The following is a 17,114-nucleotide window of genomic DNA, read 5'->3' as shown; positions in this document are numbered from 1 at the left end:
ATGAAGCCATGAAAAAACATGGAAGAAACTTAGATTCATATTTCTAAGTGAAAGAAGCCAATCTGAAAAGGCTACATACTGTATTATTTCAACTATATGACATCTTGGAAAAGGCAAAACAATGGACACAATAAAAAAAATCAGTGGTTGCTAGGGGTTGGGGGGAAAGATGAATAGATGGAGCACAAAAAACTTTTAGGGCAGTGAAACTGTTCTGTGTGATACTATAAAGGTGGATGTGTATCATTATATATTTGTCAAAATCCATAGAATGCACAGTACCAAGAGTGAACCCTAATGTGAACTGTGGACTTTGGATGGTGATGTGTCGATGTAGGTTCATTGACTGTAACAAACATACCACTTTGGTATGTTTTTTTTTTTTGTGCAACGTTGGTAGTGGGGGAGGCTGTCTGGGGTAGGGGAGCGGGCAGAGATATGGTACGTGGGAACTCTTGGCACTTTCTGCTCAATTTTGCTGCAAATCTAAAACAGCTCTAAAAATTAAAGTAAATTAAAAATGATACATTTCTCTAAAATAACATGCAAATATATCCAAAGTAGGATGTACTTCGGTATATACACATAGACATAAACAGTCTGGAAAGATAAACTCTAAACTTTTCCTGCTATTAAAGTGGGGATATCTGGAGAATGAGTAGGGAGATTACTTCCATCTTTTACTTCATACATTTTTATAATTCTTGATGTTTCTTTAGTATTTCTATATCACTTCTGCAATTATAAATGTCAGTCTGGAAAAAATTGAGTAACCATTGTTCAATGTAAACCAGTGGAAAGTATAACACAGTATCAATAAAAATACATACAATTCATCATTATTCCACTCTTCCATCCTGAAATAACCACTTTAAATACTCTGGCATATTTCTTCCCAATGTTTTGTCTACTATATCTGTCTGTGTGTATTTATGTGTATATGTGTACATTGAGGACATAATGTATATGCAATTTTGTATCAGTCTTTTTTTCACTTGATAGAATATTATAACATATCCTCAACATGTTCAGTATTCTGTAAAACAATATTTTTAATAACAATGCACTATTTTATTCCTATTGATATGTTTTTATTTACTTAATCATTCCCTTATACTTGGGAATTTATGGTGTTTTGTTTGTTTGCTATCATATCTAATTCTTAGTAGAGGAATACTGGGACAAAGAATTGAGCATTTGTAAACCTCTTGGTTTATTTTGCCAAATTGCCTCCCTTAAAAGTACCAATTTATGCTCTCATGAGCATTACATGAGAATGCCCATCTCAACATACTCCTTAACAAAATCTTGAACATTTCTGTGGAGTTGGTCACATATGGAAGTCATGGCTGCAAATATTTAGAAAAATGGAGGAGAAAAGAGAGGGTAGCTTCTTTTCCTGTGAAGAATCTCATGGCTTCAGCCCTATTAGCATCAAAATCGATTCCACCCTTGCTCACAGATCCTCATGATTTCCTTAAAATATCAACTCCCATGTTCCGTATAATCATTGCATTATCTTGATGATATATCTTAAATCAGAGGACACTCAAGACCCAGATATGTCATGCTAGGGTTTTGAGGTTTTGTCTTTGGATTTCTTGGAACATTTTTCTTGACTGTCACCAAGTTTTACTAGGTATTAAGCATTAATGCTAATAATATTCCTGGTCACATTTACTTTCGCATAAATAATAAAATAAAATTTAAAAGGTTGTCAGATTCAATCATCTCACTCCCAATTGAGTACCTGTAAATGAAGACAAGTAACAATAACTGACATAAAATCAGTGGGACAAGAGATGGTCCATGTCGAAACACTGGGCATAGCAAGCTAGTTTTTAGGGTTAGAGTTATATTTCTCACTTCCTGAGGTAGCTTCACAGTGACGTAAAGACCAGGGAAGCATCTGCTATAGAGAAATAAAGGAACCTTTTGCGATCAGCCCATAAAAATCAGGCTGTATTGTTTAGAGAGTCCAGAAGAGTTTCATGTTAGATAAAATTCCTTGTTTAGCCCCAAAGACTTGGAATCCATAAACCATTGAAATTCTCACCCTCTAAATGTGGACATGAAAATACCACTGGGCATCTGCCCACTCATCTCCATGGAGATGTTATGATTTACATCTGGTTACAGGCAAGCAGGGCTTTTGCATCAAGAGCTTGACCACAGTTTCACCCTTCTCCTAATCTCAATCATATTTCATGGATGAACTCCAGGAGCTTATTAATTTTGTTTTTTATTTTTCGTTTTCATCTCCCTTTTCAAATATAGCCTTTTACATACAAAAGAACTGATGTGGTCATTCAAATCTGCATAATTTTAAAAATCTTTTAATTGCACATGTGAATTTGTGGTGTGTGTGTCAGGGGGAGTGTGGTTGTACTGTTTGCAGCAAAATGAAGGATGTGTTGGTAACACCAAATGCCTAGATTACTTTGGTCTTCACTTAAAAAGCTATTCTTCATTGTGCTTATTTTGCATGAGCAGATAATGTTGTCTGTCCTCTGCCAGTTCATAATGTGTTACAGGCAAATACTAGAATCCATTTCTTTTTTGTTTGCTTGTTTCAACCCAAAGGCCCTAGACTATAAATGTTTCCTTTTGCTTGTTGAAAACTGTCATAAAAAATGTTCACTTACTCTCTCATTGGAGAGAGTTAACTTTGGTTAACAATGTTGTAGGCACTGCTAGGTTGCGGGGTAAAAAGGGTGGCAAATAGAATTTAAAAGAAGGCTATGTTTATAGGTGGTTTCTTTGTAAGTCAGTTGCTAGGTAAATGGGAAGGTAGATGCCATCCACAGAGACCAAGTAGACTCAGTGGATGAATAGTGGTTTTGCAGGACCCTTGTGTCTGTTTCCCCATCATTATGCAAACACTCCGGCTGAGCAGCATTATTTGACACAGGCTGCTGGAAGGGCCAGTGCATGCATGGGTCCCTGTCCTCTTGGCTTCCTATAGAAAAGAGATGCTTGGACTGGAGCACACTTGGACACACTGAGGATCTGGGCTTCAGCCTCTGACAAGCTGAGCTTAGGTGCCAGCTGTTTAAAGGGGATTTCTGGGAAATGCCAGCTGCCACCATCTAGAGATCTTGGGAACCTCAGATCTGGGAGAAGTTGAGTTTGGGCATAGCCTCCTACTTGCTGGCTGGTGAGTCTTGGGTACCAGCTAGCTGTTGTCAGTTAACTGAGAGATAACCCTGGGATCATGAGAGAATCCTGTCTGTCTGCATACCCATCTCTGAATTGAAATCTTGTTGCTATCTTCTTGATGAACCTATGAGTTGGTATAATAACATACAACAGATAAATATGATTGCTTTTTTAAAAATTAGGCTCAGCTATGATTAAAGTAGAAGTCTGTGCCATGGCGTGTTGGTAAATGTTTGACAACTGGCTGGGGGTGCGGGGTATAAACAGAAAAGTTTAGATTTATGGATTTTGCCAATTTCCTTGTCTAAAAACTCTGATTATGGCCAATTTCAAGCTGCTAAGTAGGATCACTGAATATAAAATTGGGAAGAGACACACATAATCAGCTCCTGCAAGGTGGTGCTAGCCAGTACCCCATTGATGCCATGCATTAGCTGGGTCATCTTTCAGTGTCAGATATCATCAGCTTCAGCTAGTTATTATCTTTTTGTTTGTTTGTTTGTTTGTGGTACGCGGGCCTCTCACTGTTGTGGCCTCTCCTGTTGCGGAGCACAGGCTCCGGACACGCAGGCTCAGCAGCCATGGCTCACGTGCCCAGCTGCTCTGCGGCATGTGGGATCTTCCCGGACCGGGGCACGAACCCGTGTCCCCTGCATCGGCAGGCGGATTCTCAACCACTGCGCTACCAGGGAAGGGAAGCCCTCAGCTAGTTATATCTTTACACACTATGATCAACAAGCCAGAGCAATGTGCTTCCATTTGAATTTTGATGACTTATTTTTGGTGCCCAGCTGTGGGACAATATTTTATAATTTAGCCTTTTAAAGATTCTACTTTTATAAACATTGAGAAAGGAATAAAATAATACCGCTGAGAAGAAATGATTCTGTTCTGCCAACTATGATAAATATCTTTACATGTGTTAGAATAGAATCATCCTATTTTAGTTGCACTAGGATCTTCATTTAAAAAGGAACGTGTAGGCTGAAACTTTTAGCTCTTATTTAACTACAGCATGGCTTTGCGTATTTTTCAGGCCACCTCTCTTTTCACTGAAAATCAGGTGAACTCTACCTAGGAGATAGAGTATAAAATAATGAAGGAGTGGGTGTTAATCTAGTGTCTAATTTGAGAGTGGCACTTCTGAGGTCTCTACAAATCTCCCCTAATTAGCAAGAGACCTTCGGGGAGAGAAGATGAGCCAGGAAGGCTTCAGCTATGGCCTAATAAACCCAATACTGGGCCTCGGGTGCCAGCTGACCTCTGGGAAAGAGAGTTTGCCATTTCTTTTAACATCTGCTCCAGTGTCAACTCACACTGACCAGTCTTTTTAGGGGTGTCTCTCTACTTGGGTGGCCTTGTCCTAATTTTTTTCTTATTTAGGGAATTTCCCTTTTTCCCTCCATTTCCTAACAGGGAAACCCCCCTTTATCCTTGCTCAACCTTCACTGACTTTTTGGAGACAGCTTAACCAACCTCCCTTATTGGTTCTCATTGAAATAGCCTCTCTCTGGATAGTGACTTATTTGCACATAGAGCTGACGAATGGCTGTTTGATATTTATATGTTGTAAGTATTCAGCCCTTAAGTGAGATTTTTGAGGGACATAGGTGAGTCTGATTCCTTGGACTGTGACCTGTGTAGGCGAGACCGAGGCATCACTAGGGCTTGCAGGGAATCAACTTGTACCCCAAAGAGAAGGTGGATCAGAGTGAATGACACTCTACTTTAACGAGTACCAGAAACTCATAAGATCTCTGCAAAGAGGAGGATCCTTTCCTAACTTTGAATTCAGAGTGAAAGCTAATGGTCTGGAAAGGCAGGGAGGACGCAAGGAATGAATTGCTGAGGTTTTGGTGGTATACCAGCTGCCAATATTTTCATGTTAACTTTTGCTCTGAGTTTTTCATCTGATGACTTCCAGGCCTGACCCCTGCCTTCTCAGCTGTGCTGAGCTGAGATTGCTCACTGCCTTTGCCTTTATTTGCAGTATGTCAAGATCTTGTGCTCTAGTCTCAAGGTCCCTGGAGTCCTCTGAGCTAGCTGCAGAACTATAAAAAGTAAATGAAAGACAAAATTATAGGGAAACTCATCCTTAGACATGCTTCTTGCCCCACCCCGAGAAGGACTTACTTCACCTCGAGTCAGTGATCAAATGTGAGAAAGAAAAAGAGGCAACGGTAAAAACTCCCAGTGCTGACAAGGGTCTTGCAGCACTTTCCCTGCTGATGTTGTCTCTACTTAAGAGTTTAGGAGAAATTCATGGTGGCAAAATGACCTTGCAAAATCAAACATTATGTCCAATCTGAGGGTTGACTGAGTGAGCGCTGAGAATGAGGTATCCATGTTCTAAACCCGTGAGAAAGTCAGTCAGTTGTGGTTTTGTTGAACATTTTGGTTTATTTCTCCCAAGGGAGCAAGAAAAACCCATCCCAGTGATCTTTACCCTCAAGCAGTTTCATTGCTTTTTATTCATGAAACAGTTGAAGACCACACACTTAAGTTCCTGGCCTCACTGAACTCAAATGGTCCAGCCATGGGACATATTTATCCAATATGGAACAGTGGACATCTTGACAAGCCTTTCCAAGCTACACTGGTGGAGAAACAACCAGAATTCAGACAATCTTGATAATCCAGGTCCGCAGACACCCCTAGACAAAGTGCATTTTCTGTGGCAGTTATGCTGTCTCTCTCTCCCATCTGCGTCTCTCCAGAATCTTCCTTTTCTTATTTTCCTTAGAGTTTACATGTGATAATTCTCAAAACCATATAAACTGAGATATAGATCATTTTTCTAGACAAGGTTATTCACCCAAGGTTTCAGGAGCAATTTGAATTTAAATATTAATTCTTTGCTGTTTATTAACATAAGAATGGAAGGGTACCTTACTAATGTAAGAACTGCTACTTTTTTTGACAAACATCAGCAACATATGCTACCCTAGACTTCAAAGAAGGCATGAGTTTTATTTTCAGAGATGCTGCCCTTAATCCTTTGGGGAACAAAGGAGGGTATAAGTAAGTAAAATATTTCCAAGAATCATTAGACCATCTCAGGAAAAGGGTATGGTATGTCTGCAGAATTTCTTTCCTAATTCTACCCATTCTAGGTAGAACTTTTTGGTTGGAGTTACTTACAGAAATGCAGTCACTTTGTCCACATGGACATTTACTTGGTGTGTGAATCTGGGTATGTGATGGAATTGGGTAGAGTGAAGTAAAACCATCTCAAGAGAGAACCAGAGAAAAGTAAAGGAAGGAAGGGGTGACTTGGATAAGAAATGGGAGAGGGTGGGTGTTGTCTGTGGAGGTTGACTGTCGGGAAGAAAATGGTTGGAAATCAGGGAGAGCACTTTCCTCCTGGAGGAAGAGTGAGTATGAGAAAATGGTACAGGCCTGAGATGAGACTCAGCCAGGGGCACCATTTGAAGTTTGACAAGCCTAGACTCTGAGCCGCATGTGGTGTGGCTGTACCTTATATGGGGGGGCCTCTGCTTCGTGCCCTCTAGGAAAGGGGTTTTTGTTTGAGAAACAGCTCACAGTGTGCACGAAGCTCTGAAAACTCATAGAGGAGACTCACTAAATAGGATAAGCAGAAAGACCAGTCCCAAGGGCAATCCACAGGAGGAAATCTTATCTTGCTTTTTCCTTGTTTGGTAGCAGTAGAACTAACCAGAAGCTAAAAGACAAAGTTCCAATATCTGCCTCTAGAGACTAAGTCTAGACTTTTTTTCCCCCCAGAAACCATAGGTGAGAACCACACATTCTATCTAATATGGCTGTTCTTTCTAACTGAGGCCAGCTATGCTGAGCAAGCCTTTCCCGTCTAAGCGGTAAGAAGAAGCATTTATATTATCATTGCATGTCTTTTCTCGAATTTTAGGGACTTACATATTTATTAGTAAGCTTTAATATACTTCCATTGTCATTTAGAAAAATATGCTGTTAATATCTCAATCTTGTAGGCATGGGGATTAGGAAATTTTAATAATGTCACCTTCCAACCTAACAATATATCGCTAAGCCTCAAGTTTATTCCTTATAAAAGAGTTGGCATAAACAAAACAATTACAGAGTCTGTGCACCTCTGCCTGTCATGGTGCCAAGAGGAGCAAAGGGAAGAGGCAGTGAGAGTTCCGTAGTGGCATCCCTGTCTATTCCTAAGCAAACTACTAGCCCCATGCTGTGCTCCACTTTCTGTGTTCATGGTGTGGAGGGAGAAGAGCTTATCTCTCCTGTAGTATCTCTGGAGTTTATGAATAAGAAAAAGGGTAACAGAGAAGCACTCATTTTAAATTTTACATATTCTACCAAGTGGCCTTATTCTTCCTCATGTATATTTGGTTTGCTACATAGATTAGGAAAGTTATCTCTGATCTCTTTGACTTGTCCACAAACACTGTAAATAAGTACATTTCTTTAGTGGGAGCTGAGTAAATATTATGGACTTACAAAATAAGAAAACATGTAATCATGGCTACAATTGCGGGTGAGACCTAAGTGTTGTTGTAACTAGTATTTGCAGAGTGATTTATAATTTGTAAAGCACTTGTGTATCCTTGTTTGCATTATGCCTTCAGGTTTCCTGAAGTGTACTCATTTTCATTTAATGCAATATTCCTAAGGGAAGCTTGAGAAAAGCTTACTGCCCCTAATGAGATCCAACCACCCTTCTGGTTTCCTATTCCTCCATTCCAACAGTGACCGTGTCCAGAAAAGAGCTGGATTTTTATATCAGTCAGGAGAGACTACGTTAGCTGCAAGGTAACAAACCACCAAGTCTCTGGTTATTAACAACCAAGACTTATTCCTCACTTATGCTTTATGATCATCATGGGTCAACTGGGAGCTCTTCTCTACCTGCTAATTCTCAGGGGCACAGGCTAATGGCAGCTCCATACTGTCGAGCATCATCAGTCATGGTGGCAGTGGTTGGCATTGTGGAAATTCACGCAGTGGCTCTTTAAGGCTTCCAACTGATATGACATGTGTCGCTTCCACTCACTTTGTGCCCCTGCCTGTCCTGGTACCTGTTGGTTTCATTGGCCACTTAGCCACACCTAACTTCAAGGATCTGGGGACTCTAACTCTACCATGGAGTTAGAGGAGACTTACTAAATAGGATAAACAGAAAGACCAGTACCAAGGGCAATCCACAGGAGGAAATCTTGCTTATGAAATCTACTTTCATAAGTAGGTCTTGTTAATAACCAGAGACTTCGGAGTTTGTTATATTGCAGCTATCCTTTCACAACTTCTCTACTCCTTACATTCTTAACTGGTAAAAGCAGGGCCAAGTTAACTACCTATGAGAGTTGTTGTGAGATTAAATCAAGTGTTACTTGTTTGGCCTACAGTATGCCTCAATATATGTGAAATACAAACACAGATTCATAAGCATGACTACCAAGGGTGTGGCAGTATATACAATGATAATGCTTAATATCCACATAGAAATTTATATCTTCCAGAATATTTTTAATTACATGAATATCATGTAATCCTTAGTTAAGCTTTGTGACATAAGCTAGAGCTAGCAAAGGGCCAAATGGAAAAGAGCTTAGAATGAATTGAGACAGGTGTGACTGTCATGACTACCATAGATGGCTTCAAGGTGGTCAAGTGACCCTTGAGCCAATATTTGATGGAAGATGTTCACTTCAGTTCAAAAATAACTACTGAATGCATAGTGTGTATTGTACATCTACTATGCAGCCCATGCTGTGTCAAGCCTTGGAATGAGGGTTACAAGTGTTGTCACAGAGAAGCATGGGGTGTCAGGAAGTAGAGTGGCATTTGCTTGGCTGGCTTAGTGTCCCACCCATCACTTGTCAATGATATCACTTCTAGCAGACAGTGCCTCGAAGGTTTAATGTTATCTCCTGTAGGAAGGTTGTTTTACAATTTCAGCAAAAACTTTTCTTCATTGTGTTTCCAAAAATGTGAGTATGTCATTGCTAAGACAAGTTTAGGACAGTTCAAATGAAACTAAGAGACACTGACTTTGAGTGAATATTTATGCTCATGGTTAATTACATGCACTTTCACATGAGACAGACCAGGGTTCAAGCCCCAGCTGCTTCTACATAAACTGTGTGATCCCAAGAAGGTTGCTTAACTTCAGTTTCCTCCTTGTGAGAGGGGGCAAAAATAGTACTTACCCTTTTACTTTGTTTTGACAATTCAAATGTTACCCATTATACTAATCATTCCAGTCTGGAACTTTAAAAATATATCAGTTTATTAAATAACTAGCAAATATTAAGATGACATTTCTTCAGAGCAATTTATTAGAAGAGGGTTTTCTGTTCCTTTGCCCTGTTTCTATAAACTTCTCCACAGCACATTTTCTCTCTCACGTATTTCTCTAACATTTATTTATCTTTGTTTCTTTCTGATTTGGGAAGAAAAATCAAGGAAGCAAAAGACCCATCCCTTTGATTTCAGGGGTAAAATAAAGGAAACAGGAATGAAACCACAGGGTCTTAGTTTAAAGAAACACTTTGTTACTGTTGTTATGCTTTATTTTGATTTGCTCCTTTTAAAATAAGTTCAAAATCTCTTGTTTAACACAACCTTACCATGTATTTCACTTTTAGTTTTTCATTCTCCAGATTAGAAGTCCTTTATATGTATCTCCTAACTGGTACTACAAAACCCCCTTCCCACTCCTGGCTCCCAGACACTTGCTGAACATTTGATTGCTGAAATTCCTCTTTAGATTTGAGGACATCCATGAGTTTGGACTTCTTTCTTCTTTTGGTGCTTCTTTCTCCCCAACTTTTGCTGCTTTTTATGTAAACATTTCTAGGCTGCCTCACATGGATTCCTGTATGGTTTCCCCCTACAAACTTGTTTTGAACCTGAATACTTTCCATTTAGGACCGTTCCGTGTTTCCTATCCCTCGGCCAATTTAGACCGAATGCCCTAGTGTTCTTTCCATTCCGTGAGCTGGGTGAAAGCTGACAGGAGGTGACTAATGGATGGGCAGCTCACTTCAAACCATCCTGTTGCAACACTGAGAGTGATGATCTTGCAAAAATAAAAAAATAAAGTAAAATAACGAGACTTCCATCTTGTGGGAACCCTCTCCTTTCTCTGGACCTCCTCCTGGGCAATGGAAACACTCCCAGCAGGCTGAGTCGGCTAACACAGCAACTTCTCTATATGCTGTTTCCCGAGTTGGGGTCCCTCTGCTTATTCCTAACAAAATGTCTTTCAGAGACTAGACGTTGCTCACTGCTCTGCCAGGCTCTGTGTGAATGACATTGTGCATGTGTGTGTATGTGTGTGTCTGTGTTTGTGTGATTTTAAGAAGGTTAAAAAAAAGAAGAACCAGAGCCCTAATGGCAATTGGGTAAAGCTCAGTTTGGAGATGTATAAAGGGGTCAGAGGTGCTTTATTCCTTAGTTTTGCTTCTGAAGAGTCTCCTCCATGAGCATTTCATACTGAGTTTTGTAGACAATGCCATGTGTTAATGCCTTAGACCAAGCCTGAACTCTATACTTCAAACCTGCCTCCTCAATCCTATGTGGATAGAACCAAAACTCAGTCTAATCTTCACAGAAGCCAAAATGTTTGAGAAGATTCACTTTAGAATTGTTCATAGAAAAATATGAAAGTAGTCCATAGTTTTATGTTAAAAATAAAATCTGCTACATTTTATTTGGGTACAAATGGGTCACAGTACTGTTTGTTTCTAACTGGCTCACCTTTGAAATAAAGATCAGCTCCATCAGAATACCAGCAACTGTCTCCTTTAGGCTATATAATTTCTTTTAGAATTTAGAAAACTATAAAGGATTCCCAGATTTCCCAAATAAAACTACTTGAGCTTTGAGTTCATTGCTAACTATTGAATCAACTGTGGAAGCAAGTCTTGGGGAAATATTAGAGACAAAATTTGGCAGATGAACTCATAGAAAATATGTGACTTGAAATTTCTTCAGAAATTAGACAGGGAGAGAAAATATGTGGCATTCCTGTTGTCCTCCATTACCCCTCACTCATGGAGGTCCTACTAACCAAGCTCCACGCATCTCATGGGCATCCTGCTCAGGGAAGTTTGCCAGTGGTCCAGAGAGGACCACTAAACATCAAGATAGGCCTGAATTGTTCAGCTGAAGACTTGAGGTAATTGTTTCCATAGCAGCTGCTAGAAATTTGTCCTGAAGTGACTTTATCTGCCTTTCCCAGGCCATTACATGGCTATCACAACCCATTTCCAGAAACTGGAGCCCCTGTGGCTCTGGGGCTTTATTTTAATTTCTCACATTTCTCTAATTCATCTTGATTGGGAAGGAGAATTTGGCATCATTGAAAATGGAATGAAAATATAACGTGTTCATGTTTAAGTATCAAACTGGATACCCTGTCTCCCAGGAAGTCCATTGGGAATCTCCAAGTTTAGTTAAATGACTCTTATGATATAATTTCACTGTATCACTTAGCACAGTACATTGGAATAATTGGTCAATCTATGTGCCTATCACATCTAGACTATATGGCCTTTGAAGGCAGGTAGGATTGTATTGTTAATCAGGGCCAAGCCAGATCTGAAGCTGTGCTCTCCTTAGAAATCAGGCCTGCTTAGAGAACAAAATGTCAGTCTCCTCAGCTGTCTGTTTTCATAAGTGACCAAGAGGACCCTTGGGAAAGAACTTGCCCTAAGAAAAGAAGGAACTAAGATATACCCAGTTCATGCCAAGAGCAGTGATGATTCTGAGCACTGTAACTGAACCATAGATTCTCAGCAACTCTAGGCTTTTGTTTGAGATTTAGGATAAATTTGATTTAAAAAATAAAAGCAAGCTAAAACCACAAAGAGCTGTTTTACTGACATCTCTTAAGTATGTTGAGGGTTCCAGGTTTTGGTAACATGAGTGCTAGAATCTGGGCATGCCTCCTGTAATATTGGGTACTAGTAGTCTCTGTGCAGGCCTTAGGCACAGGTGGAGATGGGGGACTCCGGCTCTGTGGCTCGGCTCTGGGGAGGAGGAGAAAAACAGACATCACATGGTAGCCCAGATGCTCAATACACAAAGCACCTGCCAGTCACCTGTAAGGACTTCCAGAAATGTTGGGGAGGAATTTGAGAGATGTTTGAAGTTCCCCCAAAATGTTAGAGGTCAGAACCAGAGGAGTAGTGGTGTTTCCTCATGTTTATCTTTCGGGTAGGATGGCCTAGAAAATACAAATATTTTGTGGTCAGTTCTTTGGTGTCAAGGACAGCATCTTATACACAGAAGTTTAGAGTTTTTAATCGGTTAATTATTGGCAATAGGCATTATTATGTAAAGCTTTTGTTACTGATTTCCATTTTGAATAAAGACAACTTATTTTAGTCCCAGAGTGATTTGTCTCATGCTCTAGGCAAAGGGACCATGAATATGCATTATGCTCACATTGGGAATATTCTTGGGAGTCAAGACAGCATGACGACGCCATCAGAAATCCCATTTTCAGAAAGTACATGAAGATTTTCATAAATCTCTACCGGCAATAAGGAAACATCGTTTATTCATAATGTTGGCAAGTGAAATCATTATTTTCATTAAACTACTCTTTGAATACAGGAACATTTCTGTGCTTGGAACAATCTCAAATTACTTTTCAAGGGTTAACTGTAGCAGAGTGAGTCCTCTCATTTTCTGAAGAACTTTGGGTTCTGAAGCTTAAAATACATAGAGATGGTATACTTCTGTGTTTTAACCTGACCTTGACTGAGAAGAATGGAGGAAAAACTTTTACGATTTTAAACAAATGTTGGAGTTGTACGATGGTTTGTGGCTTCTTGGGTCTGGCCAACTCTCAGATTTTGCTGAAGTTTACTCTGCAAAATGTCAGATGGTTCAATCTTCTCTCATAGGAAAGCATTCATTGCAAGATACTGTCATTAAAGAAGTTATTTAATAGTAACTCCTCTAGTTTAAATAATAAGTTATACATTTACATTTCTTTTACATGCCTAATCTCTATTTGAATGGTTAAAATCTTAGTGATCTGTCTTAGCCCTCATACATCTTTGGCTGGGGTTCATTGATTTTCTATGCGCAGACATTTCAGATTTGGATAATGTTTTCTAAGATCCTGTTAAATTTATCTAATTGGTTTAAGCACACAAGTTACAAAAGCTATACGTAGTGTACTCAGTAATCATTATGTTGCAGGTTCTTAATTAGTCTGTAAATTAATGCGTGAGGGCTGTCTCTCCAGCTAGTTTATAGTGACATTGTCACATTTTCTATTCCCCCTGGATCGGCATACACTCTGTACCTAACAGGGTCAATAAATTGAGCAGATTGTGTATATCCTTGGCTTTAGGATTGGGATGTCCCTTGTTGCTGCAAACAGCATAGGGTAGGTCCAGAGTCAGATTCCCCCAGCACTTTATGACATTTGCCACTGGAGCTGGTAAACTTCTCTAAGATTAAGGTCTTAAAGAGAATAAGCTCTGGGCTTCGCTGGTGGCGCAGTGGTTGAGAGTCCGCCTGCCGATGCAGGGGACGCTGGTTCGTGCCCCGGTCCAGGAAAATCCCACATGCCGCAGAGCGGCTGGGCCCGTGAGCCATGGCCGCTGAGCCTGCGCATCCGGAGCCTGTGCTCCGCAACGGGAGAGGCCACACAGTGAGAGGCCCGCGTACTGCAAAAAAAAAAAAAAAAAAAAAAAAAATTAAAAGAATAAGCTCTTTCAAATGAGAAGACATACTCATTTGTTACGATTTTTGCTAAAGGGCAAATAAGAGTTTCAACTAGAATTTTCTTGATGTGATCATTCTGAAAATGAATCCATTCAATGGATATCTTTCAGTTATAAAGTTCAATTTTTTTCAATTATCTTTCAATTGAATTTCGTACTGTTTCCCAGAGAGACTATGGAACTGAAAGGACAAGGCCATTAGAACCATTTGGTCTAGAACCATCTGGTCTAGAGTCATCATTTCTCTCATTAAAGAGGTCCAGGAGGATATATTGAAACCCAGTGGAGGTAAAGCAACACCAGAAAGAGTAATAAAGTTATATTTTAACTAATGCCTGTAATAATATTGTGTACATTATCCTAAGACAAGTTTATATTCCTAAATGCAAGAGGTAGAAGTGCCTAATGATATGTTAAATTTTATTCATTCAGAGATACCTCTGGGTATACAAAAAAAAATTCAGTCTGAAGTTTAGCCAAGATTCTTTGCTTTTTTACGCAAAGATTTGAAAGATTTGGAAGCAAACACTTCTTTTTGGGACAAAGCTTGGCTATAAGAAAAACGAAATATTTTTAGCTTTTTTTCCCCAGTAATTGCCTTATATATGGAAGATCTGATCCTATCATTCTTTATTTTCAGTCCTCACTGGCTCCCTGTTACCTGCAAGATAAAATTGAAATTTCTTAATGTGACATATGAGAGCCTTTCTGTGCCAGGCATTATACTAGGCCCTCATAGCAACTATCTCCTGTCGTTCCTCACAAAATCCTTAGAGAATAATAGCACTATTTTCAGTTTAGAGTTGAGAAAACAGAGACTCAGAGAGGTTTCCCAAAGGCACTTTACAGTTAGGTGGGCATAGCTAGGATGTCTGACACCAAATATTGTCCAACCATACTTTGCTAGCCTTCCAACTTCTTTGCAGAAGTTACATCAAAAATGCCTGGAAAACGACCAATAGATAGACAGATATAAAGATAACATGTAGAAATGTTGATATTTTGGATGCACTGGATTAAAGTATATTATTTAAATTAATTTCATATGTTTACTTTATAAATGTTACTGCTATAAAATGTAAAATTACATTTGTGGCTCACTTTATATTTCTACTGGACAACTCTAGTCTAGATAGAAATGAATTCTTTTCATATTACCTTCCCAGGAGGCCTTAGCTTTAGGGGAGTATTGGAAGAGAAAGGCATCTTCCAAAAATGCAGAACAAATTCTCATTTGTTTTCTTTAATCTGAGGTTTGCTGGGGATAATATCTTTCCAACACATGTGGCCCGAGAACACAGTTGAACACAGAGCTGCCAAGAGAACTGGCTGTGGCTTTCAAGAGCTGTGACTTCCTAAGGAGAGCAGGCCGTGTGTCCTAGAGGAGTTTTGATCCCATTTTTCTGTTACTATGTGTTCAAAGCAAGGCAGTATCCACAGAGCGCAAGAGTATAAAGAGCAGTGATGAATGCCCTAGAGCTCTAAGTAGCAGCTTTCTATGATGGATCCTGGGTGAGGCAGAACAACTCCTCTGAGTGCGAGTAGAACTCTGTAAAACCAGTTATGTGTGCTGTAGATGGTATTCCTGCTGTAGACTTCTTTCCAGGACTCACATTAAACTTGAGAGCTTAATCTCTATATGAAGGTCTGACATAAAACACATAAATACTTCCACTCTAAAGAAATGGCTCAAACATGATAGAAGTCTATTTTTTTACTCAAAATCCCAAAAAAAAGAGTTTTCAATTGATGGCAGGCTCTTCTTCAGGTGGTGATTCAGGGATCATGGCTCCTTCCTTCTTGTGGCTTCTCTCTCTATAACACATGGCTTCCAAGGTCACAGTGCTCATCTTTATCAAGCTGGAAAGGAAAAGGCTTGAGGCTCATACTTGCATGACTTAGAATTGAGTTGTAGTCTATTTGTGGACCTTGGAGGAAGAGGACCATTTGGTGGACACAAAGTATTCTTTTACAGAGTTTATCCTTCTTGTTCATCAAATACTAACTCTTCCTATACCAAAAACACTAATTCTTATCCCAAGGGGAACAACACAAAGTTCTATTCAGCCACTGTACCTAGCTCAAACTCTAGGTCATGTGCAGTCCTGTCATTTTTCAATGTTTTGAACTTTAGGCTGAGAAATTTACCTTAAAAGTAGGCTTTAAACACACACACACACACACACACACACACTCACACACACACACACTCACACACGTGCAGAGAAACAGCTTAATGATGGAGTAGTTTCTGATGCCAGAACAGTGGATTTCTTTGACAGGTTGAGTCTAAAACAATTTGAGTCAGTTCCTTGATATCACATGGACAAATTATAATTGTTTGGTAGCTTCTCCATTGATTGAGTTGGCATCCTACTAAGGATAGCCCCAATGCAATGCTTGTATTTCCTTCCTCACAGGAGCATAGAGAGTCACTAACTTACACTTTCCTCCGTATTCCAGTTTCACTGTCATTCTACACATCCCCACTCCAACCTCCAGGTCATTGCCATCCCCAGATGTCATGACTAAACATGGACAAAAACCTCGTCTCAAGGCTTTGTGTTTGTTTGTTTTTTAAACAGTGCTTTGCTTTTGAGGAAGTATGTATCTGGAAGGCAGGAGCAAAACTGAGCAATCCTTGCTTACGAGGGGGTATCAGCTCTGCCCCTGAGTTTCCATTCAGCCTCCATTCTCAACTAGAGAGACTTTGAAGCTTCTCCTGAAGCCAAGTACCACCTCCTAAGACCAATGCACAGTATTTCTCTTCTCCAGTCCATACCAAATAGGAATGGGAACAAGAATATACAAAATGAAAACAAATATATTCAAATGGCTGCTCCAAGAAGAAGTGGGCCTAAATCCTCTATTTACGATGTGCAAATATGGTTAATTATTAACTACACTAAACCTCAGTTTCTTCATCTGCACAATAACAATCATCTCCTTCAGAGATTTGTTGTAAAAATTCAATAAGAAATATTGGAAACTATTAGAGCACAGTGCCTAACCCATAAGTACCCAATTCATGATAGTTTCTTTCTAACTTTTCTTACTTCCGCTTCCCTCAAACACCCTCCTAACTGCAACACATCCACATACCCTGCCCACCTTGACAGTGGTTTTCCATATCCTGATCACTAGCTCAGGCTGCTGACATTGGATGTGCTTTTTCATACTCTCCAGCTGCCTCAGCACATCCTTAGCCCCCAACTGAAGATGCTTAGGAGATGTCCTTGCTCCCAATGTTCT

At 39.7% G+C, this 17,114-nt stretch overlaps 1 long non-coding RNA gene across 1 annotated transcript in view; it reads left to right on the top strand.

Annotated features, from left to right (window-relative positions):
- Positions 1-6,975, top strand: part of LOC136793927 (uncharacterized) — a 245,623-nt gene extending 238,648 nt beyond the window's left edge. Inside the window, exon 4 of the long non-coding RNA XR_010840013.1 lies at positions 6,904-6,975. This is a non-coding gene — a long non-coding RNA (uncharacterized lncRNA). The remainder of the gene's footprint in view (positions 1-6,903) is intronic.
- Positions 6,976-17,114: the final 10,139 nt, after the last annotated feature.

The sequence above is a fragment of the Kogia breviceps genome, chromosome 3 (genome assembly GCF_026419965.1).
Source record: "Kogia breviceps isolate mKogBre1 chromosome 3, mKogBre1 haplotype 1, whole genome shotgun sequence".
Classification (NCBI taxonomy): Eukaryota; Metazoa; Chordata; class Mammalia; order Artiodactyla; family Physeteridae; genus Kogia; species Kogia breviceps.
The sequence above is the reverse complement of the archived record's forward strand: the minus strand, read 5'-3'. Positions and strand labels throughout refer to the sequence as shown.